Genomic DNA, 8,494 nt, shown 5'->3' with positions numbered 1-8,494 from the left:
AATGAATTTTTTTTAGCTTTTCAGAGTCTACTAGCTCACATACATTCGGAACAGAAATTCTAGAGTCATGCAAGGAAATACTGAGAATACAGAGAATCTTGAATAAAGAATAAATGAAATGCTCCTGTCACATTCCAATAAAAACAAAACAAAGTTAAGTGTATAGAGGTACAGTTATTCTAGGTCTCAAAGAGAGAAACTGAGGAGACTAGAAGTTTTGACCATTGTATCTATAAGCTGCCTAATAAGTTGAGGTTAGGAGAAGGAAATGCAAAAAAGAGAGAAGTACCTCTGAGTTGGATTGAAGGGGAAGTAAAATAGCGGAAGGAGTAATGTAGAGGAAGCATTGCAAATATGAGAATGTATATGTTAGTCATTAAAACCTTCCTGACTTCTGTTTAACCCAGATCATCTTAATTGGAGTAGCTGAGAGAGACTAAAAAGCAAGTGAACTTTGCCTATGGGAAACCTATAGGGATCTTGATCTAAAACATTCACAAAACTGTTTCCTTTTTTTTTTCCCCTTTGCAAAAGACTTATCTTAACATGTAGATCATGTAGAATGCTACTGTAAGACATGACAGAGAAATGTGACTTCAGGTACTACTGAATTCTCTTGCTAGCAGGCATAGAGTTCCTGGTTAAGAATACCCTTGTGACTGTTATAAATAAAATTTTTTGACTAACTACATCTTCACCACTGAGACAAGAAAGATTCCCTCAGGCTCTTAATGTGTTTGGAATAGTTAATTAGTGAATACTATTCAAAAATTAATCCCAAATCAGTATTATTTCATGTTTTCCCAGTGTCCTTTTTAAAATGGTGTCTGAATTGATAGGACTGCAGTTTTAGATCTCATTTGATAATTGAACACTTTTATTTACTGGTATGCTGTCACCTCAAATGAGAACTCAAACCGGCTGGGGAGTTCCCTGACAACATAGCATACATGGCAGAAAAAAAATAAAAATAGTTTAAAATAGGCCCACTGAGGAAAGGCTTCATTATGATACCAAAGAGCTGTTAGTAAGAGGGGACAGTTCTCATGAGACAAGGAGAAAACTGAGACATTTAATTCTTTTTTTTTTCTCAATTTCAAAAGTGGACGAGAGTTTATAAAACCTTACACTTGCAGTATATTTAATAGGGCTTTCTGAAAGCATGCATGTTAACAGTGTCCTGAAGTTTGCAGTAATTAGGGTAGGATTTCTTCCAAGTATAATTTAAAGGTTTAATGTTCTCTTAAAATATATGTCACTGTCATATTACGTTACCTATTTGTTTTACATCTGTGATGCTTTTCCCTTTGCAGATACAAGCCATAAAGTTAACTGGACCTAAGCCAGGGTCTCAGCTGTCGAAGTAGTGAGTTATGCTTTGTTAAATAATGTTTCTGAGAGTAACCATCAAACCATATCTTTTTAGAACTGCTTACTTATTTCTTATAAGAAGAGAGATAAGTCAGTAAACAGACTACAGTGAAATCTAGAGAGACAAGGAAGAGCTGCTATTTAACTTACAAGAAACTAGGGTCACCTAATGATGCAATAGAAAACAAGAAGAAAGACACTCTGAAATATGTCTGGTTCTACTGCAATGACTGAGAGAAAGCCATTTAAATTTTCATTGTAAGTTTTCTCCAGTGCTGGACGTGATAATAGCCCTTTACTAAAGAAGCAGATCTTGGGCTCACAATTGTTTGAAATCCTTCCTTTGGCATGCAGTGGTAATTTAAAAAAAAAAAAAAAAGAGGAAAAAAAAGAAAAGAAAGGAAGAGAGAAAAGAAGGGAAGAATGGAAGAAAGGAAGAAAGAAAGAGAGAAAGAAAAGGAGAGACAAAGAGAGAGAAAGAAAGAGAGAAAAAAAGAAAGAAGGAAAGAAAACTCAGCAGAACTTCATCATCATGTAAGCTACTGGGAACAGGAATGAAAGAGAGAGTTTGCCGCGCAAGACTTTGATGTGCTTGCATCTTGATCATGGTGAGTTGTTTTGGTCTCCACATCTCAAGAAAGATGTGATGGAGAAGAAAAAGGCACAATTAGCAAGATGAAGATGATGGAATAGCTGGCTTATGAGAAGAGAATAAAATGTCAGGAATTCATCAGCTAGGATAGAGGGCTGACATCCTATATGAGCGGTCACTGAGATAACAGATAACGGGAAAACGGAATCTGGATAGCAAAGCCTGTAGGAATAAAAGTGGGAGGCACTCCAAGACAATTGCAGAAGTTTAAAGTAAAACACATAGAAGAATATCTGCCTGCTGGCAATTAACTTCTGGAATCTTTTGCAATAACAAATCAGAATTGCAGCCAGTGGCCAAGGAATAGTCCTGGTGCTACAGAGACCAGCTTGTCCATTCTAATGATTAGCACCAGGATCAGTGCCTAAATGTTTCTGACTGTGGGTCTGATGTAAAAAGAATATTTAACCTGTCCACCACAGCCTTCCTGTAAAGTGATCTAGAAACAATAAGAAAGTAGGTGTTCAAATTCAAAGGTATTTTTTGTGAGAAAAGGAAAAATATTCAAATATTTTTGAAGTCTCACTTTTTATTGTTTTGTTTGTTTTTTAAAGTAAAGAGTCACAGGTGATGAGATAGTAATTATCATATTTGACAGAAATTCTGATCTGAGCCTGATAGAAAGGTTTTCTTTTTAGGATTCAGTTCTAATTCTAGTAGTTATCAAACTTCTCATCTCAGTTCTGAACTTACTACAATGCACTCACAGCCTAAACAGAATACTTCTGAAACACTCAGTATTTTCATTTCCTGAATAAATTATCAGTGTCTTTAATATATATTTGTGCAGATTTCTATTATATCTGTCATATCTGGTTCTGTATTCTTGTATTGGATTTTTTATAAGATCATGATGCAATCACAATTAAGATTCCCTAATAGTATTTCCATCTTTGACCACACTATGTAGTCATTTGTGCAGATCTTAGCTCCTCACCTTTATTTTCTGCTTCACTTTCCAGAAAATGGAAGGTCAGCTTTTTAAAAAAAAATAGTTTTTGTGGTGCAGTTGTGGGGTGGGATAGGCTTTTAGGTGCTTCTGGATGCAGAAAAATATGAGGTTATCCTTTCAAGAGTTTGTGTTTTAAGAAATAGTTTGTGGAAAAAAATACATAGTTTAAATTTATACTTTGCATGTGTAATATAGTCTGAGTTTGATAATATAACTATATATATATATAGGTTTCTATATCACAAATATTTCCTGTTTTTGAGGGACCATTTTGATGACATAGATAATAATATGGGAGCCTTAAATGTGTTTTGATTTCAGTGTAATTATCCATCTACTTCAATGCTCTTCTTTCGTATACAATAACTATGGGGCTCAGCTGCTTCAGACTATCTGCCACTGAGTTTAATTAAAATTCTCACTAGCACAATGCACATCAAGACTTTCAAAACTGTGGTACATTGATTGTGAAAATTCCCATAGGTGAGCTCAGGCGCAGACAATCTCCATCCCCAGAGCTTCTTTAAAATATGTTCAGGGAAAAGGAAAAGAGAAAAATATTAGTGGCCAGGAATGGAGGATTGCAGTGGTTATGGACAGAATAGAATCTAGTATGTTTTCAGCATGTTGCATAATTGTTCCCCTTTTCTCAGTCTGAGTTTCCTTATTTTAAGGTAGTAACTGTATCAGTGCCTTGACTAAAATCTGACACTTTTGAGAGAGTATGTCAGCTTTTCAGCTTTCCCAAAAGTTCTGAGAAATAAAATGAATAAAATTGATGGGTATGATATCCAGCAGGCCTCAGATTTCTTTCACTGTAACCAATTTTAAATATAGAAATGGTGCATTGTCTGAAAGTTTCACTTCATCAAGTCTTGTAGATGATGAAATTCTTTCATTGGTATTCAGAATTCATTGATGTGGTTTATTGGTGGCGCAGGTAGCAGTGTCTGAATGCCTGAATGTCTCCACTCTCTCATCAAGAAACCTCAAGATATCAGAGTGGACAATTTCCTCCTGTAATTCTTATAGTTGGATGTTACACAATTCAGCTTATGTACCAATGCCAGTGTTGTAAACAGGGATGCTGGTAATAAAGACAGATGTGGATAGGGCCTATAAATTACCCACTGGCAAACTAACAAAAAGCAACTGGATTTTTCAGAGGAGAAAAATGAGAGAGAGAGAGAGTACTTTGGAAATCATTAACTCCTAATGAAGTTAGATTTAAAGAGAAATCATGGAAATAAAATCACTGAGGCAGAATGGTTGAACAGATAAATGGAAATGAATAGCATGGAACGCAATATCTGAAACTACGCTGTAGGTTACAAAACATTTACTTAAGATGTAAGGTGATCTAACTTAATATGACAATACAGTTTATAAGAAGAATAAGTATAGAATTAGGTTAAACTGTATGAGAACACAGTTAGTCTGTGTAGTTTTACAACAACTTAATTAATTTAGTACAGGACAAATGACTGTACATGTTAGCTAGTTGCTTAAATATAGATGTGCTTTACAGTATAACTCTATGTGATAAAGGAGTCAGCTAGCTTAATATCTATGAAAACCAGGTTCATTCAAGTTCTCAGCAGCAGTAGTAAACGCAACAGCTTACTTTTCTCTATAAATGATTATTCGCAGAAAGTAAGAAAGGTGCAATAATAAAAGAATTGAAGCTGTAATGGATACTGACAGTTTGGAATAAAAGCTAGAAAGGTGGCTATGTGTAGTAACTAAGCTTTGATTTTACATTCTGTAGATTTTATGTCAATGCATGTATGAATTCTGACATCTGTGAAATCTATTATTACTTCATTTTTTTTCTTCAGTGAAGTTAACCTAGCTGTTTTCTTAATGCTGATTGACTGACATTAGCTATGAGAAAAAGGAATGGAACTGGCGAAGGAAAGAAGAGAGAATTAGAAATTCTTCAGCAAAGGCCTGTTGTAGTTTCCAGTACTGATCTTTCTTGTTAGAAATGTACACACACTCAGAGGGCCACAGGAAATGGGTGGGAGTAGCCACGGTGAAAAGCAGTTTTGGGAGGAAAACACCTGAAAAACGGTGCAGTCTTTTGTCACAGCCAACACAGGTTAATGGAGTGAAAGTTCCGTTTAACAAAATTTCTTTTGATGACAAAATTATTCACCTAGCTGGCCAAGGGAAGCCATTTGATGTAAACATTTTGGATTTCAGCAAAGCCTTTGATATTTTATTCTCACAGTGTCCTTCTGGATAAAATGTTCAGCATACAGCTAGACAGAACCATAATATGGTATATGAACTACTGGCTAATGGGTCAGGCCCAAAGCGTTAAAGTAAATGGAGTTACATCAGGCTGGTGGTCTGTCATTAGTTTTTATAAATACCTTGGATAAAAGACTTGAACATAAACTAAGTTTGCAGATGACACTAATCTGGGAGGACTTGTTGACTCCCTGGAGACTAGAGAGGCCTTGCTGAGAGATTTTGACAAATTAGAGGGCTAGATGTTCACCAGTCATATGAAGCTTAACAAGAGTTACGTTCCAGATTCTGCACATTGTATTTGTATGTGTACAGTCTAGAGGACAAGAGCTTGTAGAACAGCCCCACAGGAAGGGACCTGGAGATTCTGGATAAAAGAAAGTTGAACATGAGTCAGCAGCTTGCCCTGGCAGCCAAAAGGGCCATCCATAATCTGGGATGCATCAGGTGATGCACTACCAGCCAGGTGAGGGTAGGGATTGTCTCTTTGAGCACTGTGTGCAGTTTTGGGCACCACAATATAAGGGCGTAATTCTGTCAGCATCCAAAGGGCAGCTATGAAATGGTGAAGGGTCTGGAGGGCAAGATTTTTGAGAAATGGCTGAGGTCCCTGGGTTTGTTCAGCCCAGAGCAGAGGAGGCTGTGAGGAGGCCTCATGGAGGCTGCAGCTCCTCACAGGGAGTGGAGGGGCAGCGCTGAGCTCTGCTCTCTGCTGACAGCGACAGGACCCGAGGGAGCGGCATGGAGCTGTGTCAGGGGAGGGCCAGTCTGGGTGTTAGGGAAAGGTTCTTCACTGGAGGATGGTGGGCATGGAACAGGTTCCCCAGTGCAGTGGGCACCGCCCAAAGCTGTTAGAGTTCAAGGGGCATTTGGACAGCACTCTCAGACATAGGGTTTGGATGTGTGGAGTCAGAGATTGGATGTGGTGATCTGTGTGAGTCCCTTTCAACTCAAGATGAACCTACGCTCTATGATTCTATGATCTCCTTAGGCCTGCTTGAGGAAAATTCTTGGTAGAAGACTGCAAGGGAAGCACCATTGGACCTGGAGACAAAGGTGTCTGCCTCTTTCAGTGTGGGAGAATTTGCATCAAAATCATTCACCATTTTATGACCAACGCTGTTGCTATTACTGAGGAGAATATGTTGTAAAGTACTGGCATCTCCTTCAATCCAGAGTGTCATTCATGACATTTCCTTTGCTCCTTGTGTAGTACAAGTTGGATTACAAACAAAGGGAATTCCTTAAGAATATCAACAATAAGACACCCACTAAAAGACAGAGACAAAACAAACAAAAAATCAGATATTTTACTTCTCAGTTTGCAATGTGACAGTTAAATTGTATTACTTAATTTTCAAGCATTCTGAAAGGTAAAGTAGTATGGGTTTTTTACTATGATATGATAGGCCTTTTATAAATGCCTATGTTGCTGGATCTTGAAAAGCATTTCTGATAATGGGGACATTCGGATAAAGGGACATTTCAAGTTATAAGCTGAAAATTAGTGTTATTAGTGTTCCTCTTGGCAAATTGCTAGTTAAAATCCAAGCAAGTTTGTTGTTATAAAAGATATGGCTGTAAAGAATTAATTCCAGTAGTCAAAAGAATAACTTACAGAAAACATTTGTATGTTCATTATTTCTCCAGTTCAGAGTTAATGTTTTATTTAACTGAAATTTGTTACGTTGAATACTGTTTCCTATACAGTTTTCCATAAAGTAAAATATTCTCTCCTACAAAGAAAAGTTGCTTGTGTTATGAATTATGTCTTTGGCTTTCTGTAGGCTTCAAATGATTATCTATGAAGTAGTCTTCTCCATTTGTACATGTCAGAAACCTATGCATGCGAAATCAATCATGATTTCACAGCCCTGAATCATATCTTTATTAGATTACTTCAGAGTTAGATGAGTCATAGTGCAAGACAATCACTGCAGGATGGAAGAGTTGCACTCCATGACATTGGCTGAATGCCCTATTTAGATCTGTTCTCACTTTTGCTTTCTCTGTTAGTTATACTGGCTATTTCAGATGTTCTCTTCTAGACACCTTACTAAACCTGGTGAACAAATTTCAGTTCACTAAAACATTCCCTATGGTTTTCTTTTCATAGATTGTATTACCTCATATAGAGACAAGTGCTAGGAGTTTTATACTTCCCAACACAATAAGCTTATACTTTAAAATTTGAAAACCATGAGCTATACAAAAAGTATTTAATTAGTGTACCACGGTCTGTGAGTCTATCTTTACAGACACTTTACTGTCTGTAAAGAATTTCAGCCACTGAATTTGATGGAAATCAAATTTCATCTGGATTATACAAAATTAGTGCAGATTTCTGGACCTGTTAGAGTAAGTAAACTCAAGCCTTCTTTGAAACACTACAGTAGATATTCTTGATATGATACATTAAAAACAAATGAGCAAACAAATAAACTGGTATTCACAAGGGCAGAAGTCAAATGTTCTGAGTGTCTATTAATGCTGTTGAGAACTCCAATATTTAGAGCGTACTATCCTTCTAAGTTATTAAGGAACTAACTGAAATATTTTAATTTTGTTTTTTAAAGATTACTGGCCTTTTTCTTGGATTTCCTTATGGTAGGTGAGCCACTGGTCTTTCACAGTCATCAAATACATGCCATAAAATATTTTTGTCAGTACTGGAAACTTTTCATGTTATTATTGTACAATAATGAGAATGTCTGGTGTATTTGACTTAAAGCCTTGTTTGCATACCATGAATTTACATGCATTCTATTTACATCTATTTTGTTTCATCCTTCATAACTGCTTTATTTCATAACTCTTCTTCAGGAAGGCTTTTGAAGGGCTTGAGATGCTGTCTTTAGTTAAAGCAAATCTCGCTTTAGATAAATAGGATTTATTATTCCTTTCAAATTTAATTACTTTGCAAAATCATGATCAATTTCCTGCCCTGCTTGCTTGAGGGGAGTAACACTTTTGGAGACCCTTATGCATTTGCTTTGTAATAAGCCTTTCTTCATATTCTTTATGCTATACAATCAGCTCCCCCCTCAACACCAGTGTCAGTGCCTGTGTGTATGGCTGCAGTCGGAGGCCTGCAGATTGGAATGCTGATGATGGGACGCAGAAGTGCTGAGGAATGAATGTGTGCATGGTAAGCAATAATCTGGTTGTGAGTGTCCACAACTCTTACAAAAAATGAAGCTACCTTTGATGGCCTCTCTTTTCTCTTTCCTTCTGTTTCCTTCTGTTTCCTTCTGTTTCCTTCT

At 36.7% G+C, this 8,494-nt stretch overlaps 1 long non-coding RNA gene across 1 annotated transcript in view; it reads left to right on the top strand.

Moving 5' to 3' along the window:
* The window catches only part of LOC110396991, an 8,842-nt gene continuing 2,178 nt past the window's right edge, over nt 1,831–8,494 (top strand). Inside the window, exons 1-2 of the long non-coding RNA XR_002437446.1 lie at nt 1,831–1,979; nt 8,268–8,379. This is a non-coding gene — a long non-coding RNA (uncharacterized LOC110396991). The remainder of the gene's footprint in view (nt 1,980–8,267; nt 8,380–8,494) is intronic.

This window comes from Numida meleagris, chromosome 3, assembly GCF_002078875.1.
Source record: "Numida meleagris isolate 19003 breed g44 Domestic line chromosome 3, NumMel1.0, whole genome shotgun sequence".
NCBI classification, from domain to species: Eukaryota; Metazoa; Chordata; class Aves; order Galliformes; family Numididae; genus Numida; species Numida meleagris.
Note: the sequence above shows the minus strand (reverse complement) of the source record. Positions and strands in the feature narration are given on the sequence as shown.